The sequence below is a fragment of the Thalassophryne amazonica genome, chromosome 22, assembly GCF_902500255.1.
Source record: "Thalassophryne amazonica chromosome 22, fThaAma1.1, whole genome shotgun sequence".
Classification (NCBI taxonomy): Eukaryota; Metazoa; Chordata; class Actinopteri; order Batrachoidiformes; family Batrachoididae; genus Thalassophryne; species Thalassophryne amazonica.
This window is the reverse complement of record NC_047124.1, coordinates 33,998,630-34,017,034: the sequence shown is the minus strand read 5'-3', so window position 1 is coordinate 34,017,034 and position 18,405 is coordinate 33,998,630. Positions and strand designations below refer to the sequence as shown.

At 43.6% G+C, this 18,405-nt stretch overlaps 1 protein-coding gene across 2 annotated transcripts in view; it reads right to left on the bottom strand.

Annotated features, from left to right (window-relative positions):
• LOC117503795 (NLR family CARD domain-containing protein 3-like) overlaps positions 1-18,405 on the bottom strand; it is a 554,615-nt gene that overhangs the window by 145,101 nt on the left and 391,109 nt on the right. The gene's annotated exons all lie outside the window — the stretch shown is intronic.

Genomic DNA, 18,405 nt, shown 5'->3' with positions numbered 1-18,405 from the left:
TTTTCTGAAATGATGTCATAGCCCCACCTCTGTAACCTCAACCGTTCATCATGAATGACATGTTGTTAGTGTAATTTTTCTCACTACCAGTAAGCTGAAGAGATGAAGGATGGCTGTGGTGAATGGTGGGACCATAACTCATAAAATAATTACAGAAGAGACTTTCAGCTTTTTAAAATGTTTTTTTTTTTTTTTCTTCTTGTTCTTGGTGGCACAAAGTGGTGGCTTCCTCCAGCTTATGGTCTGGGAGAGCTCCAAAACTTGGAATGGCTTGAAAAAAAAAATTATCCAGGAAAAAAGAGAGGGAACACCCTAAATTTGAAAATCTGCATGATGGCGAAGCACCATTGTGCCATTACTTCAGGACAGCCCTGGACTAAAGATATTGTTTAAAAAAGCAAACTACTTTTTATCCAATTACTTGTTTAATTGATAGAATGCTGTACTTAATATAAATATATACAGTGAGGAAAACAAGTATTTGAACACCCTGTGATTTTGCAAGTTCTCCCAATTAGAAATCATGGAGGTGTCAGAAATTTTCATCTTAGGTGCATGTCCACTGTGAGAGACATAATCTAAAAAAAAAAGAAATCTGGAAATCACAATGTATGATTTTTTTAATAATTTATTTACTGCTGCAAATAAGTATTTGACCCCCTACCAACCAGCAAGAATTCTGTCTCTCACAGACCTGTTAATTTTTCTTTAAGAAGCCCTCTTATTCTAGACTCTTTATCTGTATTAATTGCACCTGTTTGAACTTGTTACCTGTATAAAAGACACCTGTTCACACACTCAATCAACCTGTCCACCATAGTCAAGACCAAAGAGCTGTCTAAGGACACCAGGGACAAAACTGTAGACTTGCACAAGGCTGAGATGGACTACAGGACAACAGGCAAGCAGCTTGGTAGAAGACAACAACTGTTATGATTATTTATTAGAAAGTGAAAGAAACACAAGATGACTGTCAATCTCATTCAGTGTGGGATTCCATGCAAGATCTCACTTTGTGGGGAAAGGATGAGTCTGAGAAAGCTCAAAACTAAACAGGAGGACCTGGTCAATGACCTGAACAGAGCTGGGACCACAGTCACAAAGATTACATTAGTAACACATGATGCTGTCATGGTTTAAAAACCTGCAGGGCAGCAAGGTCCCCCTGCTCAAGCCAGCACATGTCCAGGCCTGTTTGAAGTTCACCATTGACCATCTGGATGATCTACAGGAGGCATGGGAGAAGGTCATGTGGTCAGATGAGATCAGAATAGAGCTTTTTGGAATCAACTCCATTTACCATGTTTAGAGGATGAGAACAACCCCAAGAAAACGATTCCAACAGCGAAGCATGGGGGTGGAAACTTCATACTCTAGGGGTACTCTTCTGCAAAGGGGACAGGACGATTGCACCGTATTGAAGGGAGGATGGATGGGGTCATGTATTGCGAGATTTTGGCAAACAACCTCCTTCCCTCAGTAAGAGCATTGAAGATGGGTCATGGCTGGGTTTTCCAGCATTACAGTGACCCCAAACACACAGCCAGGGCATCTAAGGAGGGGCTCCATAAGAAGCATTTCAAGGTCCTGGAGTGGCCTGGCCAGTCTCCAGACCTGAACTCAATAGAAAATCTTTGGAGGGAGCTGAAACTCCAAACCTGAAAGATTTGGAGAAGGTCTGTATGGAGGAGTGGACCAAAATCCCTGCTACAGTGTGTGAAAACCTGGTGGAAAAACTACAGGAAACATTTGACCTCTGTAATTGCAAACAAAGGCTACTGTACCAAATATTAACATTGATTTTCACAGGTGTTGAAATACTTATTTGCAGCAGTAACATACAACTTAATTATAAAAGATTATGTCTCTCACAGTGGACATGCACCTAAGATGAAAATTTCAGAACCCTCCATGATTTCTAAGTGGGAGAACTTGCCAAATCGCAGGTTGTTCAAATACGTATTTTCCTCACTGTATATATATATATATCTTGGTGGAATGAACTGTATGCATGTGCACCCCAACAGAATGGAAACTGTGCGGGAGATCATTTTAGGTGATCAGCCATGATAGTTATTAAATATTCTATATGGGTTATTCTTTGCCCTTTATGAAACAACAGAATGAGTCTGCTTTCAGCTGAACCTTTAACATGATGATGACAGTGAAGATAAAAGCAGAGATTTTATTTAGCAGCACAAACAAGCAAACAGTCACAACTGTTGATTTTGTTTTCAGAAGGAGCCAGAACTTGTCACTCTGTGTTTCTTGTCCTGTGGTGTGTCTCATTTGTCACATTTCATCTCGTAGCACCTACAGTGCGCTGCACGCCATCTTGTAGCAGAAAACTTTTCAAAGTTGGAAAAAAAGAGTTGTTTTGCATAACTGTTTACATTTTATTTATTTTTTGACATGGAAAAGGTTCTTAATTTGATCAGACAACACTCGGGGTGTAGAGCAAAATGGATGAACATTGTACTTTGGTAAGAACAGCATTTTTTAACCTTCCCTGTCAAATCAAATTTGGTTTGACAGGGAAGGTGTTGGGAATGGGACCAGGAATGTAAGGTTTCAAACCCCAAATGCAAAGACAGACTCAGATGGATCATTGCCAAAAACCCAGGTGATTTATTACAGTCAAAGTGAGAACTAACAAAAGCTTACAAGTGGAATGAAGAAAACTGTGAGAGAATCAGTATTCAAAAAGGTAAAAAAGAACACAATTCTTCTCAGAGGGGAAAATCAGAAAGCAGTACTAACAAACCGGAGGGTAGAACAAAGCTCTGTTACTATCAACCAAAAGACAAACAATGGACTCACAAAGAAAAGACAAACCGGGAATGTTATAAATAAACCAACTAATCAACCCGGGTGTTAATGATTAAGACACTTGTAGACAGGTGAGGAAACAAGAATAACCACAAAAGGGCAGCAACAACAAAAACATAACCAAAAGACAGAGAATAACATAAGACCCTCAAACAATCAAATAAACCTCTAAGAAATAAATGCAAACCTAAAGAGCGAATGGAGACACTTAACACAGAACACTAAAAGAACAAACAAACACGAGGAAATATCTAAACAATGAAAAGGATATTACAAGACAGAAAATGCAAGAGGCATCAGATGAGGGAGAAGTCAGGATCCAAAAGTAACATGTGATTAAGAAGAACAAAACTGACTGTGACCAATAACAAAATACAACGACCATGTAAAACATAATCATCATCCACATAACCAGGTAATCCAAAACTAATGAAGAAGGGAAATACAGACAGAGTGGACAGTGGACATGAGACACAAGAGATGAAGTGAAGAGGACGAAGACTAAGCAAGAGGAGGACAACAGGTGCACAGGGTGGAACACACACACACGAGCAAGTGCACAGTACTTCATCCATGCACACACACGTGCACAAAAAGCACAGAAAGTAAAAAGTGCAACAGGAAGACAACCAGGTAAACAGAGAGGACTCAGAGGAGGAACAGATCTAATCAATACACATGAGACAGATGACCAGAGGGTGAAATTAAACATGCAACATACTAGAAAGGAACATGAACATAACAATCCTCAAAAGAACCCCAGCTGGGCGGAACAACTACAGAAACAAACACTTTCAGATTTGACTCAGTGTTCTAAAGGAGTAAGTCCTACATTGGTCCTGAGATCTGTTTGTGTCGGTGCTTATCTCTGGATTCCATAATGTCTAGTGGATGAGAGTCTACAACTCCCTGTGTACGGGACGTCAGTTACTTCCCCAGCCAGGGCCAGAACCCATTTACAGCTGGGTGGACTGAGACAAAATGGTAAATGGACTGAATTTATATAGCACTTTACCATCTGCATCAGACGCTCAAAGCACTTTACAATAATGCTTCACATTCACCCTGATGTCAGGGTGCTGCCATCCAAGGTGCTCACTACACACCGGGAGCAACTAGGGGATTAAGGACCTTGCCCAAGGTCACTTAGTGATTTTCTGGTCAGGCTGGGATTTGAACCAAGGATCCTCTGGTCTCAAGCCCAACGCTTAACCACTAGACCATCACCTCCCCTTGAGAGATTATGTCTTTTACAAGCACACAGACAGACAAAGTGAGTGGGACTCAAACGCAGGTCTACATATTGACAGTCCAGCTCCTTATCCACTCAGCTACCTGCTCTACAGTGTTCCACAGCTGGTTTATGAATCCTGTCTGAGGTGGAGAACAAACTGAACCTTTACATGACGACACAAATCTTTTTCTTGTTGATTATTTTCTCTGCAGGTTGTCTGTCTGTAATCTGTCAGAGAGAAGCTGTGAAGTTCTGTCTTCAGTTCTCAGCTCTCAGTCCTCCAGTCTGACAGAACTGGACCTGAGTAACAACCAGCTGAAGGATTCAGGAGTGAAGCTGCTGTCTGCTGGACTGGAGAGTCCACACTGTCACCTGGACACTCTCAGGTCAGGATTTAGTTTCTGCTTCAAATGTTTCAAAATGTTTCTCTGAATTCTAAACTGTTTCATCAGATTCAGTTTCACATCAACACTCAGATATGTCGTCTGAACCAGAACTAAAGGATTTCAGTCTCTGTTGTAAACATGTCAGGGTGGTGCAGCGGGTATCACATGCTCACAGTAATAAGGTCTTAGGTTCAGTTCCCATTAAAGTCCAAGTCCATTCTGTGTGGAGTTTACATGTTCTCTCCGTGTCTGTGAGTTTATTCCTGACATTAAAATCATGATCATTAGTTTCTGGCTCCTCCCACTGCTTTTGAACAAGGTAGTGTCTGTAGACCTGCCCTGAGTCTTCTCTTTGACTCATTTTTTCATCAGATTCTCAGATCACTCCCTCCACCTTCTCAACACCCTCTCCTCACTGGTCAGCACATTAACATCTATTACTTACCTACTGTACATCCTTTCCAGCTCTGTGTCCAATCAGAACAAGTCATTTTCTCTTTCTTCGTCCACAGTTCAATGTGTCCTTTTAGTTTTTCTCTTTTCACACCACCTCCTCCTGTCTCCTGTCCACTTTCTTCTCCTCTCCAATGATCTCAGTTCTTTTCTCCAAACTCTTTTTTCCTTATACTTTCCTGAACACCTTCATTCCTCCTCCCAGTCTCCTTGTCTCCCCTCCATTGTCCAGTTGTTACATCCAGCACCTTCCTGTCTGTCTCTCTCACCACATCTGCAGGACTTTTCCAGTTGTCCAAAATCACATTACCTTCATCCAGTGCCAAGAGATGAGATGGGCACTTCCACTTTCTGATCCTTAGTTCAGCTGTCTCTTTCTCTTTCTCTTCCTGAAAACTCATCCTACAAACCTCCACTCCGTGTCCTGTCACCACCTTACAGTCTCTTTTACTTTGAATCTCCTACATAGAATGTCGTCCACCTTCCTCCTTGATATCATATCGACCCACAACTTCCTCATCACTCTGTTCTCTATTGTTCCATTGAAGTCTGCTCCAATCACCACTCTTCTGCTTAGATTCACTCTCTACCCAGACAGAGCTTTAATTCATTTGAAAGCTTGACTCTTAGTCTTGTCCATCCAAATTGGAAGTCCCAAAAACCAGTTTTATTTGTTATTATCTATCGTCCACCAGGTCGTTACTGTGAGTTTCTCTGTGAATTTTCAGACCTTTTGTCTGACTTAGTGCTTATAGCTCAGATAAGATAATTATAGTGGGCGATTTTAACATCCACACAGATGCTGAGAATGACAGCCTCAACACTGCATTTAATCTATTATTAGACTCAATTGGCTTTGCTCAAAATGTAAATGAGTCCACCCACCACTTTAATCATATCTTAGATCTTGTGTTGACTTATGGTATGGAAATTGAAGACTTAACAGTATTCCCTGAAAACCCCCTTCTGTCTCATCATTTCTTAATAACATTTACATTTACTCTGATGGACTACCCAGCAGTGGGGAATAAGTTTCATTACACTAGAAGTCTTTCAGAAAGCGCTGTAACTAGGTTTAAGGATATGATTCCTTCTTTATGTTCTCTAATGCCATATACCAACACAGTCAATCAATCAATCAATTTTATTTATATAGCGCCAAATCACAACAAACAGTTGCCCCAAGGCACTTTATATTGTAAGGCAAGGCCATACAATAATTACGTAAAAACCCCAACGGTCAAAACAACCCCCTGTGAGCAAGCATTTGGCGACAGTGGGAAGGAAAAACTCCCTTTTAACAGGAAGAAACCTCCAGCAGAACCAGGCTCAGGGAGGGGCAGTCTTCTGCTGGGACTGGTTGGGGCTGAGGGAGAGAACCAGGAAAAAGACATGCTGTGGAGGGGAGCAGAGATCAATCACTAATGATTAAATGCAGAGTGGTGCATACAGAGCAAAAAGAGAAAGAAACACTCAGTGCATCATGGGAACCCCCTAGCAGTCTAAGTCTATAGCAGCATAACTAAGGGATGGTTCAGGGTTAAGATCGAAGCATTAAATAATGGTAGGGCTTCCTTGAGCAGCCTGGTAGGAATGGGGTCTAATAGACATGTTGATGGTTTGGATGAAGTAACTAATGAAAATAACTCAGACAGAACAATCGGAGAGAAAGAGTCTAACCAAATACCGGCATCACTGAAAGCAGCCAAAGATAACGATACGTCTTTGGGATGGTTATGAGTAATTTTTTCTCTAATAGTGAAAATTTTATTAGCAAAGAAAGTCATGAAGTCATTACTAGTTAAAGTTAAAGGAATACTCGGCTCAATAGAGCTCTGACTCTTTGTCAGCCTGGCTACAGTGCTGAAAAGAAACCTGGGGTTGTTCTTATTTTCTTCAATTAGTGATGAGTAGTAAGATGTCCTAGCTTTACGGAGGGCTTTTTTATAGAGCAACAGGCTCTTTTTCCAGGCTAAGTGAAGATCTTCTAAATTAGTGAGATGCCATTTCCTCTCCAACTTACGGGTTATCTGCTTTAAGCTGCGAGTTTGTGAGTTATACCACGGAGTCAGGCACTTCTGATTTAAAGCTCTCTTTTTCAGAGGAGCTACAGCATCCAAAGTTGTCTTCAATGAGGATGTAAAACTATTGACGAGATACTCTATCTCACTTACAGAGTTTAGGTAGCTACTCTGAACTGTGTTGGTATATGGCATTAGAAAACATAAAGAAGGAATCATATAATTAAACCTAGTTACAGCGCTTTCTGAAAGACTTCTAGTGTAATGAAACTTATTCCCCACTGCTGGGTAGTCCATCAGAGTAAATGTAAATGTTATTAAGAAATGATCAGACAGAAGGGAGTTTTCAGGGAATACTGTTAAGTCTTCAATTTCCATACCATAAGTCAGAACAAGATCTAAGATATGATTAAAGTGGTGGGTGGACTCATTTACATTTTGAGCAAAGCCAATTGAGTCTAATAATAGATTAAATGCAGTGTTGAGGCTGTCATTCTCAGCATCTGTGTGGATGTTAAAATTGCCCACTATAATTATCTTATCTGAGCTAAGCACTAAGTCAGACAAAAGGTCTGAAAATTCACAGAGAAACTCACAGTAATGACCAGGTGGACGATAGATAATAACAAATAAAACTGGTTTTTGGGACTTCCAATTTGGATGGACAAGACTAAGAGTCAAGCTTTCAAATGAATTCAAGCTCTGTCTGGGTTTTTGATTAATTAATAAGCTGGAATGTAAGATTGCTGCTAATCCTCCTCCTCGGCCCATGCTAGGAGCATTCTGGCAGTTAGTGTGACTCGGGGGTGTTGACTCATTTAAACTAACATATTCATCCTGCTGTAACCAGGTTTCTGTAAGGCAGAATAAATCAATATGTTGATCAATTATTATATCATTTACTAACAGGGACTTAGAAGAGAGAGACCTAATGTTTAATAGACCACATTTAACTGTTTTAGTCTGTGGTGCAGTTGAAGGTGCTATATTATTTTTCTTTTTGAATTTTTATGCTTAAATAGATTTTTTGCTGGTTATTGGTGGTCTGGGAACAGGCACCGTCTCTACGGGGATGGGGTAATGAGGGGATGGCAGGGGGAGAGAAGCTGCAGAGAGGTGTGTAAGACTACAACTCTGCTTCCTGGTCCCAACCCTGGATAGTCACGGTTTGGAGGATTTAAGAAAATTGGCCAGATTTCTAGAAATGAGAGCTGCTCCATCCAAAGTGGGATGGATGCCGTCTGTTATGTGTCGACGCGGGTTGAGGAGCGGACCTGCGTCTGACGGAACCCAGCGCTAAAACAACCAGAAAGCGGTTCCAATAACAAAACAATTTATTTTTCCACCCTTTGGTGCATAACAAAGTGTACAAACAAAAGCTGCGTCGGTCTGGCGGAGTGAAGGACGGCACGCTCTCCAGCGCCCAAAAGGATCGAAGCCCGGCGCTTCTGGACCCACGTTCTCCGCCAAACACTCCCCAGGTGGACACGACAAACCGACTCTGCGAAGGATAGAAAAGGTGAGGTAAGTCAGCAGCTACAACTAATATCCTTCAAAAAACACACACTATCAGCAACACATTCAGATCTGAATTTAAGCTTTATGTAAATGAGCAGCTTCTCACAACAGGTGGAGGATCATCAGTCCGCATGCCACGGCAGTGAGAAGCGAGCTGCACAATTCTCATCAAAGTTCTAATATACTGCGTAACAAAATACCAAGTTACTGTTAACAATAGAGAGAAAACTGACCCACCTTTCGTCAAAAAAGTGACAGCTGCCAATCAAAATCGGCCACGTCACTAAGCCCCGCCCCCTCTATGACGTCATAGCCAATCAGAATTGATGATGTCACTATGTCCCGCCCCTAAGCCCCTCCCCTAGTCCCGCCTCCAAGCCCCGCCCCTTATGACATCACAGCCAATCATACTCGATGACGTCATTATGCCCCGCCCCTAAGCCCCGCCCCTAGTCCCGCCTCCGAGCCCCCGCCCCTTATGACGTCACATCCAATCAGAGTCGATGACGTCAGTATGTCCCGCCCCTAAGCCCCCGCCCCCGGCTCCTCCCCTAGTTCTGCCCCTGGCTCCTCCCCTAGCCCCACCCCCAAGCTCCTCCCCTAACCCCGGCCAAGCACCGCCTCCAAGCCATACCTCCCCTCCCACCCAGGGTCTAATATTTTAATGTCATTTTATTTCATGAATTAAAGAATGATTAAAAATACCTAGATCTTTTTAATGTATTAAAGAATTAACTAATTCTGAAATAATTAAACATAAATCACTGTCTATTATTTAATGCCCCTTTAATATCTTTAATTCTTAAATTATTACGTTTCCTTTTCTGTTTTTTAATTCGTAAATTAAAGAAGGGGAACAAATACCCGTCTCTCTCGGCTGTAAGTCTTTGCAGCAAGACGGTCAAATACCCACGCATAGAGCCGCTCGCGGAAACATGACCCCACGGCTGTAAAACCTGTTGCAGACGCTGTGTCTGTGTGAGTGCGTGTGTGTGCGTGTGTGTGTGTGTGTGTGTGTGTGTGTGTGTGGCGGGACACCCGCTGAGCGGAGATGCTGCCCCGAGGTGATGAACCCGAAGAACAATAAACAATGCTCCTTATCACTCACGCCAGATGATGTTTTCTTTTAAGATATTAGCCGATCGATCATGGGGCGCGGGACACCCGCTGAGCGGAGATGCTGCCCCGAGCCCGAACAATAAACAATGCTCCTTATCACTTACGCCAAACGGTGTTTTTAGAGCAAAAGGTAAGGAATTACGCCCCGCGGACGAAGAAGGGTTTAAAAATCCCCTTTCGACGATAGAGTGACATACAGCATTCACCATGGCGAGACGAACTCCGATCCTCCGCTACATCTGCGAGACCCCGGTTAACATCACCATGACAACAGAAGGCTCGCTTGCTCCAAAAAAAGCGAGAATGTACGTCAGCCGTCTGAGCCAGCCGATACCGGAGGAAGATCTGACGTACAGCCTGGAGGGGCACGAACGTTTAACTTACACGTTCGACCCGTATTATGCCCAAGTAAGTTTCTTCACTCTGGCCGAGGGTGAGACTGCCACTCGAGGAACCCCACGGGTGGCGCTTACTTCTGCCGATTGGGGTGTCTTCTCCGCGGCGGCGGGCTCGATGATTCGCGACACGGTCAACCCTGAACCTCCAGGAGATCGGACGCCGGAAAAGAAGAAAACACGCTTCCAACTCACCTGGCTCAGCGCCCAGGGGCCTCGCTATAGGGTGATATTCCAGCGTGGACCTCCTGACACTGTCTCTGAGGGTGAAATTAAGTTGGAGCGGGTTAGTGCCAGCGGCCACGTCAGAAGCGTCACAGCTGCGGCTGAGAGCTGGCATGAGATGTTCAACACCTGCAACGACAGGATTACGGGCCTCTTTACAAGGTGCCTGGCCTGGAGGGACGTTATCGAAGTCCGAAAAAACTTGGCCCCTCTTTTTACTTAAAGAAAATAAATAAAAAAATAAAATAAAAAAAATAAAAAAAACTCTGACGTAGCTCCTCCCCGCATGCACGGGGATTTCTATAAAAACCAGGGGACCACATCTCATTCAAGCATCGGACGACGAACCAGCATGAGCTCCTCAACCTCTCCCATTGCAGCGGCCGACGACATCGCTTGTGACTGCGCGCTCGACTGTGGAAGAGACCAGCCCTCTCTGAGCCAGGCTTCACGGACCCGCGGTGGGTACGAGAGCCCGTGGGGAGTTCAGCTCGAGGCGGTCTGGGGCGAGATCCATCCTTCTCACGCGCTTTCCAGCCCGGGAGGCGTGGGGTCTCTTCCCGCTGTCACGGAGGCCGCGAGTCCGCGGGAGGTACAAGACCTCGAGCCGGCTGAGAAATACGCCACATCTTTCGCATCTGACCGGCCTGACGGGTTCCTGTCAGAGGAATTCCTGAAAACGGTGAAAGTCGGCGTGGCACACTTACTTTTGGCTGTGATCAAAAGTTACAGACAAAAACTCTGTTACGGGTGTGAGATCGATCACCCCAGCCAGCGCCAGCACGAGTGCCTGGACCCGTTAAATGAATATTTCTTTACCGGACATTTTGAGAGATTAATGGTGAGACTCTGGAGACCGACCTTCATCCCAGCTGTGGTAAAGCTCCTAGCCCAGCGCTTCCTCAACCCATCGGCTGCGAGGGTTCAGGGGGCGGTAGAAAACATCCTCACTGAGCTGAAATACACTGATAATTTTGAAGCAAAGATCAACGAACTGTACACATGTTTCGGTGAAGACGCAGATCTCGACCTGGAGGGAATGGTAGCCGTCTATAACCCAGACGACTGAAGAAAAACCTGCTTTTTTTTTTTTTTTTTTTTAAATATCATTATATTGTTTTACAGTCATGGGTAATTGTGTGATGATTCTCTTTCAAAGCTTGCGGGAAGTTTATATTATACGTGGACTCTCGTATAAGCTGGAGCGGGTAGTCATTCGCAGGCTGGAGATCCCAGACGCACCGCCTTCATGCGTTATGGAGAGGGTCTTCGACGTTATCAGACGTCGCCCCGGGCCCGGAGTCTGGACAGATCATATCTACAGCGCGGCTCTCCATTCATCTGAAAAATCTCTGTACAACGTATTACTGAAAATCTCTGTTTTGACCACTGACGATTTTACACGGTGTAATACGATGCATCTGCTTACATTATACACTCTGTTTGTGGATGTGATAGCGTGCCGGGTGAAACAGATGGGGGTGTCCAGAGGGGAGATTGTTCCTACACTTTTACAGCTGAATACTGAAATAAACCGTAAATGCGGGGGAGATGTATTACTGAGAGTTTTCCAGTTTTGTACGTGAACGTATACTTTTTTCCTTCACGTATGCTGTGTTTAATAAACATGAACAATTGTTTTTTCTCTGTGTGTGACTTTAATGAATGTAATAAAGCACATATTCTAAACCTTATACAGCCTGTGTTCTTTCCTATAATATTGTTGAAAAAGGGTGAAATGTTTTTCATATTGCAAGACAGAGTCATAAAACGAGGTTTTGGTGGAAAAAAGGTGCTCGTATGAATTAATGAGGGGTTTTAACACGGTCTCATTAAAAGCTCGAGGCTGCTCTGTGAGCGCTCTCCGCGGTGCTGAATCAGAGTTCAATTTAACGTTTCCAAGAGCTCCTATTTAAAACGTATACTTTTTTCCTTCACACATGTTGTGTTTAATAAACATGAACAATTGCTTTTTTCTCTGTGCGTGACTTTAATGAATGTAATAAAGCATATATTCTAAACCTTATACGGCCTGTGTTCTTTCCTATAATATTGTTGAAAAAGGGTGAAATGTTTTTCATATTGCAAGACAGAGTCATACAAACGAGGTTTTGGTGGAAAAAAGGTGCTCGTATGAATTAATGAGGGGTTTTAACACGGTCTCATTAAAAGCTCGAGGCTGCTCTGTGAGCGCTCTCCGCGGTGCTGAATCAGAGTTCAATTTAACGTTTCCAAGAGCTCCTATTTAAAACGTATACTTTTTTCCTTCACACATGTTGTGTTTAATAAACATGAACAATTGCTTTTTTCTCTGTGTGTGACTTTAATGAATGTAATAAAGCATATATTCTAAACCTTATACGGCCTGTGTTCTTTCCTATAATATTGTTGAAAAAGGGTGAAATGTTTTACAAATCAAATTTATATAGTGCCAAAACCACAACAAAACAGTTGCCTCAAGGCGCTTCATATTGCAAGACAGAGTCATACAAACGAGGTTTTGGTGGAAAAAAGGTGGTCGTATGAATTAATGAGGGGTTTTAACACGGTCTTATTAAAAGCTCGAGGCTGCTCTGTGAGCGCTCTCCGCGGTGCTGAATCAGAGTTCAATTTAAAACAAAAGACTAATATTTATGGTTGCTAAAACATATAAAAATGCAAAAGGACTATCCGGTTCATCATTCTGAAGAGATCCGTCTTAAAAGATGGGTGATGAGGGTTTAATGAAGGATGTATATTATAGTCCGGTAAATCCGGGGAGTTTTGGAGGGCCGGAGCGTTTACGCAGGGCTCTGCATGATCAACACAGCTCTAAAATTCGTATGAAGCATATCAGAGATTTCCTGTCGGGGGAAGATGCATACACATTACACAAACCTGCCAGGACGCATTTTCCAAGAAATAGAGTATTTGTCACAAACCCGCTTAACCAATTTCAGGCGGATTTATGCGACATGCAGGGGTTATCAGATTTTAACGACGGGTACAAGTACCTGCTGACCGTTATCGATATCTTCTCAAAAAAAGCGTATGCCAGACCTCTGAAGTCAAAGCAAGGGCACAAAGTCTCACAGGCCTTTGCCTCACTCTTAAAGCAGAGCGGGGTGCCTCTGAAGATGCAGACTGATGCCGGGAAAGAGTTTTTTAACAAACCGTTCAAGGATTTAATGAAAAAACACCGGATTCTACATTTTGCCACCGCAAGTGATCTGAAAGCCTCGGTTGTCGAGAGGTTTAATCGCACGCTAAAGACGAGAATGTGGAGATATTTTACTGCTAAAAACACGAGAAGATACATCGACGTCCTACCGTCTTTACTCACGGCTTATAACGAGAGTTATCATAAAAGCATTAAGATGAGGCCGAATGAGGTTAATGATCGAAATGTCGATCAAGTGTTTCAAAATTTGTATGGGGCATCCACCCTACGCAGGAGGCCTGTGAAGTGTAAATATAAGGTCGGAGATATAGTCAGGGTCTCCAAGCTCAGGGGAGTTTTTGATAAAAAATATGAACAAAGTTTTACGGATGAAATGTTCACGGTGTCAGAATGTATACAACGTACGCCGCCCATTTATAAATTGAAAGATTATGACGGTGAGATCATTGAAGGTTCATTCTATGAACCGGAATTGCAGAAGGTTAAAATAGCAAAAGACAGACCGTATCAGGTTCAAGAAATTATTCGTGAACGTTTTACCAAGGGAAAGAAATTTGTATTTGTCAGATGGAAAAATTGGCCCGAGAAATTTAACTCCTGGGTTCCCGCGGACCAGCTGATGGCCGTATAAATATGAGAACTTCCATCTTCAACCGACATATGAGAAATGGATCGGGATCTGAAACACGGATTTTATATGACTCTGCCTTCAAACGCCAGCCTAAAAGTATTCCCGGACAACACAATTTCATGCTACCAGGTGGACTTGGCTCGACACCTGGATCTAGAGGGTGACTGGGATGTGGCGCTGACGGAAATTTGTTATCCGCACACCTGGTTAAATATCCCGGAAAAGCCTTCCTGTACGTTCCAGGTGATGAAAATTACGGGCAAGAACAAACTCGCCGTTCACTCGCGATATTTTGACACGGGATATTATGATAACTTTGAGGTTATTGCAGGGCTGATAAACCCTCGTTTGAAGACTATAGATCCGAATCTGACTTTAAAATATGACGATATCCAGAAAAAGTTTCTGTGGGAAGGAGACGGTACCAGCCAGGTATATTTTGAAGCCCCGACGGCGTACATGCTGGGGATGCACCCTAATCAATGGCTGAGATGCGGACCCGGGGTCACGAGCTGTCCCCGCTACCCGATATAAAAGCAGGGATGTATCACCTGTTCTGTTATACAGACGTTGTACAGCCTCAGGCGGTGGGTGACGCTTTTGCTCCTCTCCTCCGAGCGTTCGAAATTGGAGGTCGTTTCGGGGAAATAATTACAAACAAATTCAACCCCGCTTATTACATCCCGGTCTCCAAAAGACATATTGAGACAATACGCATCAAAATCAAAAGCGATCAAGATCAAACGGTGGATTTCAGATACGGTAAAGTGGTTGTGACATTACATTTTAAACCAGCGGGATAAAAAAAAATGGCTGGGGCAGCGCACAAAGCCGACATTTATAGATTTGTGCCTTACTATGAAAATCAAGTCGGGAATGGCCTTCACGGCTTCCACGGCGCTCCTGTTATGTACGGGCGCGGGCTCGGGAACATATTTTCGAAACTGTTCAAATTTGTGTCGCCGCTGATTAAACAAGGATAAACGATCGCCAAACCTCACCTGAAAAACGCAGCCCGAAGCATCGCTTCCGACATAGTGAGCCGCGTTGTTGAGAGGGCCGGACGGAGTCAGGAGCCCGAGCAGCAGCGGGGGTCCGGGATCATGGTGCTCTCAAGAAGGCCCCGGAAACGCCCCCCGGGGAAACGGGTCAAAACAGTTAAAAAGCGAAAGACCCCCGGAAAAAGCAGAACAGTTCGAAGGAAGCATAAGAAGAGGAGGTTGTCCGGGGATATTTTCTCTTAAACAATGTCTCTTTTGCAAAATAATTCCCCCGAATGCACCATGAGCGAATTGGATTTATTCGCCGTCCCCGGGACCCAGCTGTCCATCGAGCAAAGCCAATACGTTGAAGTCAGCCCGTTATCAGCCCTGACGGACATGGGCCCTATCGAGTTTTTTATCCCCGGAGACGGTGAGAGGTATTTAGACCTCAATAATACGCTGCTTTATCTGCGAATGAAAATTACAAACGCCGACGGGACTGACCTGGCTAATGACGCCCGCGTGGGCGTCATAAATTATCCTCTCAATACGATTTTCTCACAAGTCGACGTGACTCTGGGTGACCGGCTGATTTCCCAGTCCAGCGCGACGCACCCGTACAGGGCAATGATTGAGACGCTGCTGAACTTTTCCCCCGCTTCATTGAAATCGCAGTTCACGGGCGGTTTGTTTTACAAGGACACCCCGGGTCAGCACAATTCGACCGCTGTGGATGACGCGGGCCCGAATAAAGGCCTCGTGAGCAGAGCGCGCTTTAGCGCCGAATCGCGTGAATTTCAAGTTCAGGGTCCGCTGCACGCGGACATATTTTTCTGCGAGAGGCTTCTTCTGAATAACATTGATCTAAGAGTTAAATTAATTCGAGCCAGCAATGCTTTCTGCCTGATGGGGCTGGCGGCCTCCACTTTCAAGCTGAAAATTCTGGGCGCGTCCCTATTCGTTAAGAAAGTCACCGTATCCCCTGCAGTGAGATTGGGCCACTCCGCGGCTCTCATGAAAGGGAACGCCGTGTACCCGTTATCACGAATCAACGTTAAGACTTACGTGATCCCCAGCCATTCCAGGATATGCAACCAGGAGAACCTGTTTTTAGGAACCATGCCCAAATATGTGGTTCTGGGTATGGTGAATCACAATGCATTCAGTGGGAGAAGAGATCTGTCCCCGTTTGAATTTGCACACTATGACCTGGAGTACCTCGCACTCAGTCAAAACGGGAGACAGCTGCCGGCTAAAGCTTTCCAGCCTGAATTTAACAACGAACTCTCTGTCAGGGAGTTTTACAATCTCTACACCGCGACCGGACGACACCTCAAAGACCAGCCTCTCTGTATAGACCGGGAGGATTTTGCGCGCGGCTACGTGCTGTACGTCTTCAATTTAAACCCGGAGGAGGACAGCGGCGCTCTGAGCCCCGTCTCCACAGGCACCCTGCGACTTGAAATGAGATTCAGAGTCGCGACTCCGCATACCACCACACTGATAGTGTACGCGTGTTATGATTCTCTCCTGGAGATTAATTCCAAGCGACAGGTCCTTGTGGATTTTTACTGATGAACACCCTGGAATCGGACGCTGTTATGAGGGGCTTAATAGGAGACCTGTTTGCCGGTGTTTTTGCGTCTGACGAGTTATTCCGGATCAAGCCGGGCCCTCCCGTATATTTCATTGTAAACACCCACCCTAGACATTTACCGGGAGAACACTGGTTAGCGCTCACCGTTGAAAAAAATGGTCGAGCCACATTTTTTGACTCGTTCGGCCTCAGCCCTGACTTTGATTACTACCCTAAAAGCATCCTGCAATATCTGGAGAATCTCCCAGATGTTAAAAACATTCTGTATCACAACAAGCAGCTTCAGCACGAGTTATCCGACGTATGCGGACAACACTGCGTGTATTATCTGTATAACAGAGCCAGTGGGAAGTCGTACCGGGACGTGGTGTCTTTATACTCCGAAAATACTATCGCGAACGATGATTTGGTTTCTGATTTTGTGAAAAGATATCGTTATTGCCTTAAGAAAAGCTGCAATACCTCCTGTAACCAGCTAGCAGGGCCTCTGCATGAGTTTAAATATTGTCACGGCTTGTGTTAACCGGCGTTCCTATTTTTTTATGTTTTTCCGTGTGAAAATGTAACCCCCGTCTTAGAACGCTCTCCCGATCATACCTTTAAAGTTTTAACGCGTTTGCATAATGTAAGCCTCCGTTTTTAAACGTAGAAAGAAGCTTTGACCTTTGACCTTTGATTTTTTGTATGTGTTTTTTTTCGCCTGAAAACGGGGGTGGATGTGTGAGAGCGGCCTTCCGAACATACCTTTAAAGTTTAACCAGCGTTTGCATAATGTAAACCCCCGTTTTTAAACGTAGAAGAAGCTTTGACCTTTGACCTTTGATTTTTTTTATTGTGTTTTTTTTTTCGCCTGAAAACGGGGTGGATGTGTGAGAGCGGCTTCCGATCATACCTTTAAAGTTTTAACGCGTTTGCATAATGTAAACCTCCGTTTTAAACGTAGAAAGAAGCTTTGACCTTTGACCTTTGATTTTTTGTATGTGTTTTTTTTCGCCTGAAAACGGGTGGATGTGTGAGAGCGGCCTTCCGATCATACCTTTAAAGTTTTAACGCGTTTGCATAATGTAAGCCTCCGTTTTTAAACGTAGAAAGCAGCTTTGACCTTTGACCTTTGATTTTTTGTATGTGTTTTTTTTCGCCTGAAAACGGGGTGGATGTGTGAGAGCGGCCTTCCGAACATACCTTTAAAGTTTTAAACAGTCGTTTGCATAATGTAAACCCCCGTTTTTAACGTAGAAAGAAGCTTTGACCTTTGACCTTTGATTTTTTTTATGTGTTTTTTTTTTCGCCTGAAAACGGGGTGGATGTGTGAGAGCGGCCTTCCGAACATACCTTTAAAGTTTTATCGCGTTTGCACGCTTTAAAACATTGTTATTAAGTACAGAAAGAAGTGTAATCTTTGATCCTAAATTTTTTTATGTTTTTTTTCGCCTGAAAACGGGTGGATGTGTGAGAGCGGCCTTCCGATCATACCTTTAAAGTTTTATCGCGTTTGCATGATGTAAACCCCCGTTTTAAACGTAGAAAGAAGCTTTGACCTTTGACCTTTGATTTTTTTTATGTGTTTTTTGTGAAAAATGTTCCGAATGTGTAGAAAATGCACCCCCGATCATACCTTTAATGTTTTTGCATCGTTGTTATTAAGTAGAGAAGTGATTGAAAGTTGTTTTTTTAAACCGTATACCGAATAAAATTTGATGAAGGCCGGAGATGAGTTTCAGTCGGTGTTTTATTAGTAACAATATACAAAAACGTGACTGACTGCGATGTATTTTAAAGAATCTTGATCATAATATCCAGTCAGTTTTTAATTCGATACCCTCCTTTATGGTGAGAACCTTCCCAGCGTTGGAA